Below are 12,609 nucleotides of genomic sequence, written 5' to 3' on the forward strand. Positions count from 1 at the left end.
TCAGATACCTTTCTATTGTCTATGCCTTTTTAATGCAACAAATGCATAAAGGGCTTACACATGTGAAAACACAAACTTTTGATAGATGTAATATCATGTCTAGAAACCTTTAGGATCTGAAACAAGGAAGGATACTATAACAAGCATCTTTTTTTTTTCAAGTATCATATCACAAGTAAGACCTAGTAGCTTCAGCCTGCAAAACTGTTTTTTGTCTACACATTAGAGCATTACCTCAAAACATTCTAGTTTTAGAATCTGTTTCTTTTGGTGTGGTTTAAGGCAAGATAACACAGATCAGCAAGGTATGCTGATCCACAAACTGCAACAGGAACTGCATATTTTTGAATAAAAGGGGTCACACGAGTACTCAAATTTAGAGTCCTCCAGACTCTGTGCTTGCATTCAGTGCTTTTCAATCCGTGCAATACCCCACTCAACATTTTCCTTACAAGTTTTTAGGCACTGCTTTGGAATTGGTATTTGTTTCCTCAACAAGAGGTTGAGTGAGACTTTGTGAATCACTTCAAGGTCCCAGACACTTGCTTTAGGATATCAAGATTCAAATCAAACTTCTTTGAAGAAAACATCTTCTTGCCCAACACAAGCGCCAGTTTTCCAACACTCCAAATAAAGAACTTCTCTTTCGTACTACAGATGTAGTAACTAAAATTGCCTTACTTCATGAATATTACACTATATTCACACACTTCCAAAGAACTTGTGAAAATTGTGGACAGTTCTACGGAAGAAGGAAGTACAGCAATCACCACGTGTGGATTGCAATAACAATGCTACTAATCTTATTGCAACATCTATTCAGAATATATCCATGCAGGATGCAGACAGAGAATTATCAGATGTTCTGCACTCCACAGAATGGCATGGCAAACTGGCCATGAATTATTACAACTTCTTCAGAAGTCACGGGCAAGGAACAAAGATTAAAATCTGATGTAACTGTTTAATGCACAGAGTTCCTTGTGAGGCTGGAAGTTTGTAGAGTGTTTTAAGGGACCTTTCAATTGTAGCAAATTATTTCCTTCCTGCACCACAAAGTGAGGATGTTGCCACACGAAGGCAGTTAGCAACAAGTTACAGCCACCAAAATAGACTGCAAAGTGAAAGAATTTCTAGTTTATCATGGCTCTCCTAAGAGTCTGCTCCTTTTGTAAACAAGCAGTCAGAATTATTTACACAAGTATAGAATTGCTTTTGCAGGAATATTTAAGTCCTTCTGCCATCATATTCTTAAAAGGAAAGACTTCTAGAATCTTTTAGTCTTTAAAATGCAGCTCTTAAAGTTATGAAATAATCCTAACTCTGAAATAATCTATTTCAGATGAGGATCCAGGGAAAAAAAAAAAACAACAAAACAACAACGAAAAGAACCAAAACCCTGTTTTGTCAGCATTATTAAGACTTTGGAGAGGAAAGTTCATAGATTCTTTCTTTGGAGGATCCTTTTCCATATTTTGATATATACACCTATTAAAAATCATCAAATTTATGGCAAAATCTTAATTAATAGAATTTTTTACACAAATAAGAGAGGTGATCTCCACAGTTCAGTAGATTGATAAAATTGGGTTTATATAATTTTAATAGAATTTATTATAAATGCTATTAAAATTATATATTTTATAATATATAATATATATAATTATATATTATATAATTTATATATAAATTTATTGTTCAGTAAAGTTTAAAAATTAAAAAAATAGGGTGCCTCATAAAATTAATTTCAGTATTTCTGTGAAATAATTCTTTTTATGAGATAATAAAAAATAGCTGATGTGTTATATCATGAAAACAGTTAGTCATTGATCCATGGGAAAGTAATGTTTAAAGTTAGACATTTAAAAAAACCCTTCTTCTGAACACCACATTATTCTGGTTCAATAAGTTTATTTTTCAGCAGCAACTTTCGTATGCTTCCCTCACTTCATTTCAGCACACCCTTTAGATGACCCAGAACTGCATCTTTGTAACTGGAATATACCCCAGTGAATAATTTCTGAGAACACAGTTCTTGCTCAGCTAACAGTAACTGCCAAAAGTGCTCTGACAAATTAGGAAAATCAGAAAAATGCAATTACTTTTATCTCCAGCTACTGATTAATTGTACTACAGCCACAACTAGAATTTGAAAATGCAATTGTGACTTGAGTCTTATGCTGTCCTTTGCTTTGAAAGAAAACTGGATCATATTTTCTTTTTCTCACAAAAGCAGACCTATACTTGGGTTTCTGGATGAATTTGATCTTTTGAAATAATCGTGGCAAACTAGGGCTAGGAACAGGAGGTAGAGCGTATTGCTGTTTCTCTTGGCATACAATTTTCAGAGATGAGGTTGGTGTTCCATCTTCATATGTCAAGATTTAAAAAGTCTAGAAAGATAAAATGATATATTCATAGAAATTGCACATATGATGGGGTGAAGGGAGGGTTTGCTTATGTCTGTACTGTGGGGCATAATCCACTTTCCATGATAAACCTGCCTCAGCCACTAACCAGGTGAGGTTTGTGATTCAGTCAATAGTAATCAAAATACACAGCTGGAAATGGACTCAAAATACACTCAGTGCACTCTCCAGCGGGGAGTTTTGCATGGTGTATTTGCTGAAGCTAAAACAACCCATTGTACCTTTGTAGTCCCAAGAAAGAGGTAACACAGATAACTATGTTTGCTAAAGGACTGTGAGTTGTTCCTGATTACAGCTGACCAGAGGCAATTCAGACCTACCCCCTCTCTGTTCCTGTGTTTAGTCATACACCCTGACAGCTCATCTTGCATGCCTTGTCCCAAGCCTGTTTTGATCACAGCATGATGACCAATCATGTTCCACTTCTAGCTGCAGATTCCTTTTGATTTGAATACAAAGGTGATGTAAATGAAGATTATCTCTGTGCTCTTAACCACTACTTTTTCCCCAAAGAACACCGTTTAAGACAACCAGCTTTTCATTACACATAAAATTAAAAAATACTTTACAACCAAAACCTGAAGTTATCCATGTACCTCTACCTCACAAAGGCTAGAGCATTTGTCCTTATAATACCTACAAGGTGAGCCATTATTCAACATCTCTGTTTCACAGATAAAAAGCTTAAGCACAAAGCCCTGCCAAGGTAACATGAACACTTGCATTTATCTTGGTGGTATTAAAACAAGTCCTGGATTCAAAAGCAGTGCTCAGGCACACAGATAATACATGAAATAGAAAACAAACAGAAAAACAAAAACCCAAACAAAAAAACCCCAAACTTACCTACATCTCCTGAATCCCAAGGCAAAAAAAAGAGAAGCACCAAGCTATAGCTTTTCAGCTTCCATTGTACTCTGTATCACACTATCCTGACATCTACTAACAATACATATTATTTACATTACACGTCAGTTAAATATCCTTTCTACACATTCTAGGCATGCAAAGTGCAGAGAAATGCTAGCTCTCTGGAAAGAATGAATTCAGAAACACAAACTATTTCGTAAGCCCTAAGAGAGTTCCAGGTGTAAGCAGGCAGTATTCCTGCACAGACAGGTCACTTTGCTATTACACACAGCACAACTCCAAACTGAATGTGATGTATTAAACCCAATTCAAAATACATTTACAGCACAATACAAAAATAAGCATTTTATACAGAAACAAACAGCACTGTACCCCACAGACCAAGCTAAGGAAAAGCTTTGCCTTAGATATTCTTTTTTTCTACAGAGAATCACTCTCTTTAACAAATAGTTTTTCCTATGTTAATGATCTAGAAAACATGGATAATACTGAATACTGGAAAACACATTTTTATTTATAATACCTTGCATGTGACAATCTCTTTCCAAGTCATTATTAGCATCAAGCAAAAAAGTAACTACGATCCATTTTCCAAGTAACACCTCTGAGCAGTGGGACACCAGAAGGCTCTTTCAAGTGTAGTTACATTTTCCTGTCAGCCTCTTGGTTGTAGAGACATATATTGATTTAGTGTGTACGGAGGCAGAAAGTGTTGCCACTAACACTAGAACTGAAAGAGTGGGAGGAACACGGTGCAGGAATACTCAAGCCTACACACAAAACCAGGATATGCTGCTCCACCCAAGGGTGGATCCAGTGCAAACAAATACATGGAGACCTACAAACCTGAATCTCTCATAGCACGAGAATCTCAAGCACCAAGCAGAAGAGACATGCTATGCAGCCTTTCCCTACAGTGAATGACACCAGGAACTGACAATTTCAGGGTGTTCACATTATTCATATTTACTTTGAGGTGAGTCTGGATAAAGCCTGGGCAACCTGTTCTTGTTGAAGGTGTTCCTACTAATTGAAGGGACATTGGACTAGAGATGGCCTTTAAAGATCCCTTCCAACCCAAAACGTTCTAGGATTCTGTATTTATACTGCATGCAGAGATGTGTGGTTTTTTAAATGTTTAATCTACTTACTAGCATATCTTACAGAAGGTAATTCAGATCACCTTGGATTTCCTTAGCTATTTCCACTAAAGAAATGAGTGTCATTTTTACCCTCTGTGGTCTGAGTAATATGCCAGTTAAACTTGCCCTACTTTTACATATGTATACTTAATAATAAGAACCTACTTTTACATATGTATACTTAATAATAAGAATCAGAGCCTTTCCCTCCCTTATTTTTGCCCCTCCATATCGATCTCCTTTTTCTGGCGTAGCCAGTCTATTCACAATGGAGTTGAAAATACTGAAAAAGTATGCTGGAAAATACCTGACAAATACCAGGAATAGATTCAGCCACACAGATAGTTAAAATTTAGTCACAGTTCTTTCTTTTTTCCTTTTTCTTTTAAAACGTGCTTTCATGCTACTGGCAATGTTGAGAGAGCTGAGTTAGGTGATGAAAGAGACAAATGCTCTGTGTTTCTCTTATATTTCATAAGCATAGATGGAGAGCATGACAGTGACGTAATGTGAGCCCAATGCAGTGTTTGCAGTTCAGAAGACATTAGGGTGTTTTTCACTCCTGCCTTGATAACTTCACTACAAGGACTTAAGAGAGCCAGTAGACATGGCTCACTGCACAATTTTGGCAGCTTGCATTGTAGTTTCTTAACTTACACAGCTATGAAGACTGGAGAGTTACTCAAAGAATTAATTGCCAATAAACATTTTTTCTCTTCACGCAAGACAGAAAAAGGAAGAATAGAAATTACAACTATTTCACAGTAAAAATAATGTTTTCTATTAGGTAGCTGAATATAGATTATTATTGATATCAACTATACTGGTTAAAAATGTTTTCATTATTAGAGTTTATGTCCTGGACCTGCCATTTATTTGCTTGCCCAGAAACAGTCTTTATCACTAGCTAACACACCAGCCTTACAAATCTACCTGCCTGTGTCAGTGAGGGGGGACTGCAGATAACAGTTCTGCACCACGTCTTCACCTGAGCCAGGAGGAAGGGAGAATAATAGAAAATACTTAAGAATTCAGGTACTTATCCTCTCCCTGCAGAGTGACCAGAGAAAGCCCAGCAGCACCGATAGTGATGCTGATGGGAGAGAGCATCACAGCTTTGAAGTGGTGTGGTCTACACTGCTGCACTGGCAGCTGTCAAAGCAGATTTGATTCTTTTGTTCAGAGAATCTCTCTCTCCCTCTTGCCTCTCTATGGGAGGCATTCAAAGAGCAGACAATTCTGTCGGGGAATTTTCCTCCCACTGCTGAAAACTACGTACTGTATCAGCAAGAAAATATGGCTAGTGTTTGCTAATGACTAACCTTGAATTCCTTCTAATAAATCAGCAGTGATAAATTACAATGAGAAGAGGATTCAGTGTGTGCAGTTAGGTAATGCAGGGGGTTACCAAATAATGACTATGAAAAGAGCAAAATAAAATAAGACAACTTAAAAATGTTTCAGAATTTCATCCAATATTGATTTGACTTTTTCAATTGAACTAGGGGAAAAAAAAATTAAAAGCTTTCTTTTCCAGGAGTGTAGGTATTAGCTCCTAACATTTGCTTTGAGCTGACACCAGTATGAAAAACAGAAACATTCATGAGCATGCGCACACACACAGAGACATGCAGAGAAATAAGGAAACATCTTAACATAACTGCATGAGCAGACTCAGGTTACAGAAAATTCTAGAGTTTTCTCATATCACTCTGATGACGCAAGGATATTTTGTGTCATGGTATCAACATCAAGATATGGGGTCTAATTCAATACTACTTAAAGGTATCTAAAATAAGTTTTTCTATGACTGTACCTGGTACCACTGATGCCTTCTTTTTCTTTCCCATCCCTTCTCCTTCAACAGAAAAATATTTAATTTTTATTAATTATAATATATATATAATATAATATTAGTTTTAGTTTTTATGAATTATATATTAGTTACATATTTGGTCTTTATAAAAATTTGGTTTTAGGGAAGAACTGCAAAAAGGAAAGAAAATTACAGGTTTTTAATGGTTTATAATATAGGCTTAGAATTTGATGGGTACATGCCTAAGGGAAAGTGGCAATTTTAAATATAGACTTTAAAAAGTTTCGTTATCAGTATCACTATCTACAATTATTTGCCTTTGAGTCAGTCTCCTCGGTTTCCATACATTGTTATCTAGCAAAGGGAAAAAGAGTTGCACTACTTCTACAGCTACCTTCTGCACTTGCTTCCTTTTCTTAATGCATTTTTAAGACAAGGACTGTATCATCACACATGTGATTCATACACAGAATGATCTTTGATGTTACTAGTTCAGGTATATAAAATTCATTATATACTTTTTAGCTTTACTACAATAAATAAAGAAATGTTGTTACTATCATTTAATTATCAGTCCTCCCTTACACTGATTTCAGTTTTATTTATGTTTTGATACAACTTTTTAAAATTCCAAGAGTGATCTGACATCTGTCGAAATCAGTTCTTAGCCACAAAACCAAATCGAATCACCATGCAATGTTATTTCAGATCTTTCATAAGACAGGAACACTACTGAAAGGATGCAATAATAAAAACACCCAACTGCTTCCTCAAAGAGCACTTCTGTATTTTGGCCTCCCACAAATGCCTCCCCATTAAGTTGATTTTGAAGCACAGCTTGAAGCTCAAGGATTTGTATGGACCATATCTACACCACAAGTGTGGGCATCAGAAGCAGTTAGTGTGTGGCAGACATAGTCATTTACTGTGTAATGCTTGTGCTCTGAAATATACAGCAAATTAGCTCACACAAGCCATGGTTAATTTGTGACTGAGAATATTTGTGGTAGCCAAGCAATCATTCTTACAGAAAAATCAACATATCATCAACCCTGAGGGCTGCTGGATTTCAAACTATTTTGGAACAGGGGCGACCCTGATTCAGGAACACATCCTTACTTCAAAAGGAAATGCTCCAATAAAATCAATGAAAGCTCAGTGCATAAATCAGTGCTTTCTCATAGATCTCAACTTAAGAACCATTATACACTTATTTTCCTCAGTTATGACCACAGAATACCCAGCCAGTTACTCATTAATTACACAACTGGCAGTACCACTGTGCATGGGATTCCAGATCAAGTGAGATTTTTTAGGATCAAAAATATTACTCTTAGCTTCACAGGAAACTTTGTAATGAGGCAGTCAAGGAGTCCTGAGCAAGGAGACCAGTGAGAAAACCCGCTAAATAAGGAGCTTATCTGATGGATTTGAGATTACATGCGTATGAAATACAATAACGATTTCCTCTTGCTTTGGTGGAACAAGTGAAACACGAGGTAGAGTGCAGAGAATATTGCACCAGCATAGCCCACAGGGAACACAAAGAGCTGTAACTGAAAGGTAAAACAGGAGTGAATAGCAAATCTTGTAAAGACCTGAAAAATATAAACCTCCTCCCTTTGGTTTTAAATTACCTTGACATTTTTCTTACATGTGGCTTCTCCTTTCTTCTTGAAGCTGGATATTCAAACCTTGCAAGTAAATAAGGAAAGCACCAGTTTTAAAGATTGACACAATTTGTTTGATGATGAGCAAGTTGTCAAAATTATGCATAGAAGCCCTAAGGCAGAAAAGAAAGGGTTTTCAATCACAGTGGTAAATAAAATCCTTGACACAGTCTGACTTAAGGGTCCAGCTAGCAAATTCAAGATCTAAGTTCTTCATTGAGACAGAAAAATCAAGGAAGACATACATAATTATTTTTTATCAAACCCAAAGTGACAAAAGCTTTAAACCTGCTGGGGTTTAACTCTGTGTAAAATAGTTTATTCAGCATAGCCTCTCCAATGTATTACCTCCCATGCTTTATATCAAATCAAAACGTTTCATTCACATGCAATAAAAACCAAAACCAGGCTAGGTCAAAAAGGAATCAGTAAATAATTTTGATGCTAAGAAAATGTGACTTGCATTACCACAATACACACTAAAGTATATTGCAGCTTCCTGCAACAAAAATTCAGAATAAAGGCATTATAATTGTAGCTACTGTGGTCACAGGAGCTGTTATGGTCCCAAATTTGAAGCAAATGATCAAACATGCCATGTTTCTGGTCCTGTAGGACATTTCTTCTGTCAGACACTGATATCCAGGTGGAGGATGGATCTGACTTTTATCATATGCAAAGCCATGGACCCTACATACATGTGCTTTTTTAATAGCACAAAGCTTTCTATGCTGAATTTCTAATTCAGGTGGTATGGAGCTATCCCCACAAGACGGTACTTTGTCCATAAAATACTTGGATAGGAATTGCATTGTATTATCTACAGTAAATCCTATGTGGGAGTCTTCTATGCTATTAGAAGACAAATATCAGCTAAAAAATTAGTTGTCAACTTCTGTTACATGCCAATTCATTATGTTTTTCAGATTCAAGGAGAGCCCTGAAGAATCCCTACTTGGTATGCCCATGAGCACACACAAACAGATTAGTTTGTTTAAAACTTAGAATCCAGTTTCAAGTTTGGTTGTTTTGGGGCTGGATTATTTTTAACAGATGTTGACTGGTGAAGGAGCACAATCAGCAGTAGCTTTCTGCATGCCTCCCTGCCCATTTTCCTCTCCTATATTTTCTGGAAGGTTTTACGATCAACATCACTGTCACGCAGAACATGTAAGGAACAGTCAAAGCAAGGATTTCACATTACATAAGCTCTAACAAACAAGGAAACACAGCCTAATATCCACCACAGACATCTTTAGCCCTCAAAATCCTGCTCCACAAAATGAAAGGTGACCTTTTATTTCTGCTGACAACTGAGATCTTAAATTTCCAACTCAGCCACTCCATGCAGCTATCACTTGAATGCATGAGTGGGGAATGCACGTTTCTGAAGGCAAAACCTTTAAATTTATATGGAAGTAAAATAAAAACATAGATGAGATATTGCCTAGGTATAGAAAAAAGATCTGAAGCTAAAAAATTTGTTGTATATTTACTTCAGATACAAGATGAAGAATTCTGAAAGTTCCATTTTTTTACCTGTAAATAAAGGGGTTTCCACCATTAAATATAATTGTTTTCCATTTCTTGATTACAGTAGAAACCATTAAAGAGTATTAGGAAAATAAAAAATAAAGCTGAAACTAAGAATTTCAAACAGTGGTTGATCTCTAGCTCATTATAGGGAATAACTAAAAGCAAAACTTTCAGTCAGATTAGGCATAAATCACTGTATTTGATTTGGGGTTTTATTTTTTAAGCAATGAAGTAATTAAATATTCCTGTTAAATGTAAATTACTTTTGGATGATAAAGACAATTGTGTGCTGAAGATTCTTTGACCTCAAGAGAGTAAAACATGAAAAATGTCTCATAAAAATACAATCTTACCTCAAGGATTGTTTTTGGAGTGAAGTGGGGATGTTTTCAATAGACTCAAATTTTTTTCTTTCAATGGTAATTGTATTAAATAAAATACAGAAGTGTTTCTGCTGGTTACCTCCTGCACAAAACAGAAAACACTAGAAACATAACATAAAAGAAATGGATTATCAGAACTAATACGTTCAGAATATTTCTGGTCCCTTGTTCGTACTACATGTACAACACCAGGAAAAATAGAACTACTTTCTGTTCATTCACTTCAGGGCTCCTTTTTTAATGGCAGCTCTAGTAATCAGTAATAAGGTAGATTTTCTACAGGTTGGTTGCATGCATCAACACTAATGTAATTTTCATATGGCAGGGGATCATAAGGACGAGTAAGGGCTTCACATTACAGAAGGTTCACATTACAGAAGTTGTGGACAATACTGAATGGTGACTGCCAGTAAGTGACATCCTGAGACAGTTTCACAAGGAGTTATACACAGAGAAGTGGGTTGAGAAAATTACAAGTTGGATTCCTTTTTCAGTTGCTTGACAGATTGAATGTTAATTCAGTTAATAACAAACACCAGAATATACATGGCTGGGAAAAGTGTTAGAGCTAGATTTATCAGATTAAAAATACATAATGTCCTTATATCTTTACAATTGAATGTGTTTAAATACCAATACTAGAAACTTAATTTTGAAACGTGAAATGAAATCTTCATGAATTTAGCAAATGCATACAAATATCCTGGATAAATTCATTCAGCTCTCATGGTTTTTAGAGCTACTAGTCCAGTGCAAAGGGGTTGCCATGGCTACTGCTTCAGAGAAGGTCCATTGAATCACCCATTACAACAAACTGTTGCTTTCCAGACACTACAAGCCTACACATTGGAAAACATTATTTCCTCTTTCCTCCTCCCAACACAGCAAGCTTCCCACATAGACTGAATGTTAGTGCACATGTATGTGAAGAACCATGCCTGCTCTTTCATCACTTCTTCAGCTGTGACCATTTCACATTTATTGTTAGAAAAACAGGAGACAGGATCACAGAATCACAGAATAGGCAAGCTTGGAAGGGACCACAGTGGGTCTGGTCCAGCCTCCCTGCTCAAGCAGAGTCATCCCAGAGCCCATGGCACAGGATTGGGTCCAGACAGTCCTTGACTATCTCCAGTGAGGGAGACTCCACCACTTCTCCAGACAATCTGTTCCAGTGCTCGGTCACCCGCAGAGTGAAGTTCTTCCTCAATTGGAACTTCCTGCACATCATATTTCTGCCCCATTGCCTCTTGTCCTATTGCTCATATTGCCTGGCTCCATCCTCTTGGCATCCTCCCTTCAGATACTGGTAGGCATTGATGAGTTCCTCTCTCAGCTGTCCCTTTGAGTCTGACCATGCCCAGCTCCCTCAGCCTTTCCTCATAAGAGAGATGCTCCAGTTCTCCAATCATCTTTACTGGCATCTTAACTTGATCCCAGATATTTTGCTTAGAAACATCCCAGAAATGTTTTTCATAGAAATCCGCAAACCTGTTAAATCCACCGACCAGTCACATTCAAATTTCATCAGGTCTAGAGGTCCCACCATCTCTGGTTTCCCACATATTTAATAAAGTTCAGTTGCTGAATTCAGTACCCTCAGTGCTTCAACTACAAGAGACCAAAATTTGGGCCCTTGATATCAGGACCTCCTGGGCAGTCACTGCATGAGCCCTGAGATTGCAGCCACTGGCTGGGCTGGTTGCCACTAGCCAGAGAACAGGTTTTATCAGCCCATCTCTCCCCAGTAACAGCACAGGAAACATGGAGGGAGTGGACTCCTGGCATTTCAGGTATGGGCTGAAGGGAAAAAGAAGAGTGCTGGAAACATCTGAGTCAAGGTGCACTGGCAGGCAGGCGGGGTGCACAGGGGCAGCTCGGGCACTGGGTGGTTTTCAGTGAGGAGTTACTTGGGAAGTACAGAACTATTTTCTTAAGTTCAGCTGATTTGATTTATAATTTGTTCCACATCAAAATAAGTGTCCTTCCAAAACTCCTTCATTAGGAAAAAAGCCAACTAGAAAATACAATAACCCCACTTATCTGAAAAATGGGAAATTTATTCTTATGATTTTTATTCAGAATACCTCAACCCTGGCAAGCCCTGTGTAGGCATCCTAGCAGTTATTTGTTCCCTTTGAGGTCCTGCTTCTGCTTTTAACTAAAATGTAAATCCTGAGAAATCCTCCAATTAAACACCCACAGATATTTTCTGTTTGTGTTTTGTCACCTTGTATTTTATTAGTGATCCAGTCAGTTTAGTCATTCAAGTCAAAAATAGCTGATCTTCCTAGCATGTTACAGGCATCTAGGAAAGAAGAAAGCATTAGCATTTCTGGTGATTACACTGAGCAACTACTGACTAATAATGTTTTGTACCTGTGTGGTTTTGTGAAAGGGTGAGTGGGTGCTCTGAGATTGTCAAAGAATTGCATGACAGCTGGAATTCTCATAAATAAGAAAAACATATACCCAATCATACCTACACATTGTATGGCATGCTCCTGGTAAGTCCAGTCTGAATTTCTGAGTAAGGTGCTCCCTATAAACTTAGAAATCATAGGAGGTTAAATTACTACAAATTCCTGTTTTGGGTGTTTAAAATATGTATATTGGAATCAGTAAAGAATGCATAAAATTCTGAGCACAAGTAACTTTGAAAACTTCCAGGACTTTTCTGCTATCTTCTGCCCATACACACAAGAAAATTAATGTATACACTAATTGTTTTAGCTAACAATTAGTTATTAGGACTGAACTTCT

General features: G+C 37.0%; 1 long non-coding RNA gene across 1 annotated transcript in view; it reads right to left on the reverse strand.

The window, feature by feature from the left end:
* LOC109144879 overlaps positions 1–10,009 on the reverse strand; it is a 29,378-nt gene extending 19,369 nt beyond the window's left edge. The window contains exons 1-2 of the long non-coding RNA XR_002045917.3: positions 9,817–10,009; positions 7,895–7,951 (exon numbers count right to left, since the gene is read on the reverse strand). This is a non-coding gene — a long non-coding RNA (uncharacterized LOC109144879). The remainder of the gene's footprint in view (positions 1–7,894; positions 7,952–9,816) is intronic.
* Between the last annotated feature and the right edge of the window lie 2,600 nt (positions 10,010–12,609).

Source organism: Corvus cornix, chromosome 4 (assembly GCF_000738735.6).
Source record: "Corvus cornix cornix isolate S_Up_H32 chromosome 4, ASM73873v5, whole genome shotgun sequence".
NCBI lineage: Eukaryota > Metazoa > Chordata > Aves > Passeriformes > Corvidae > Corvus > Corvus cornix.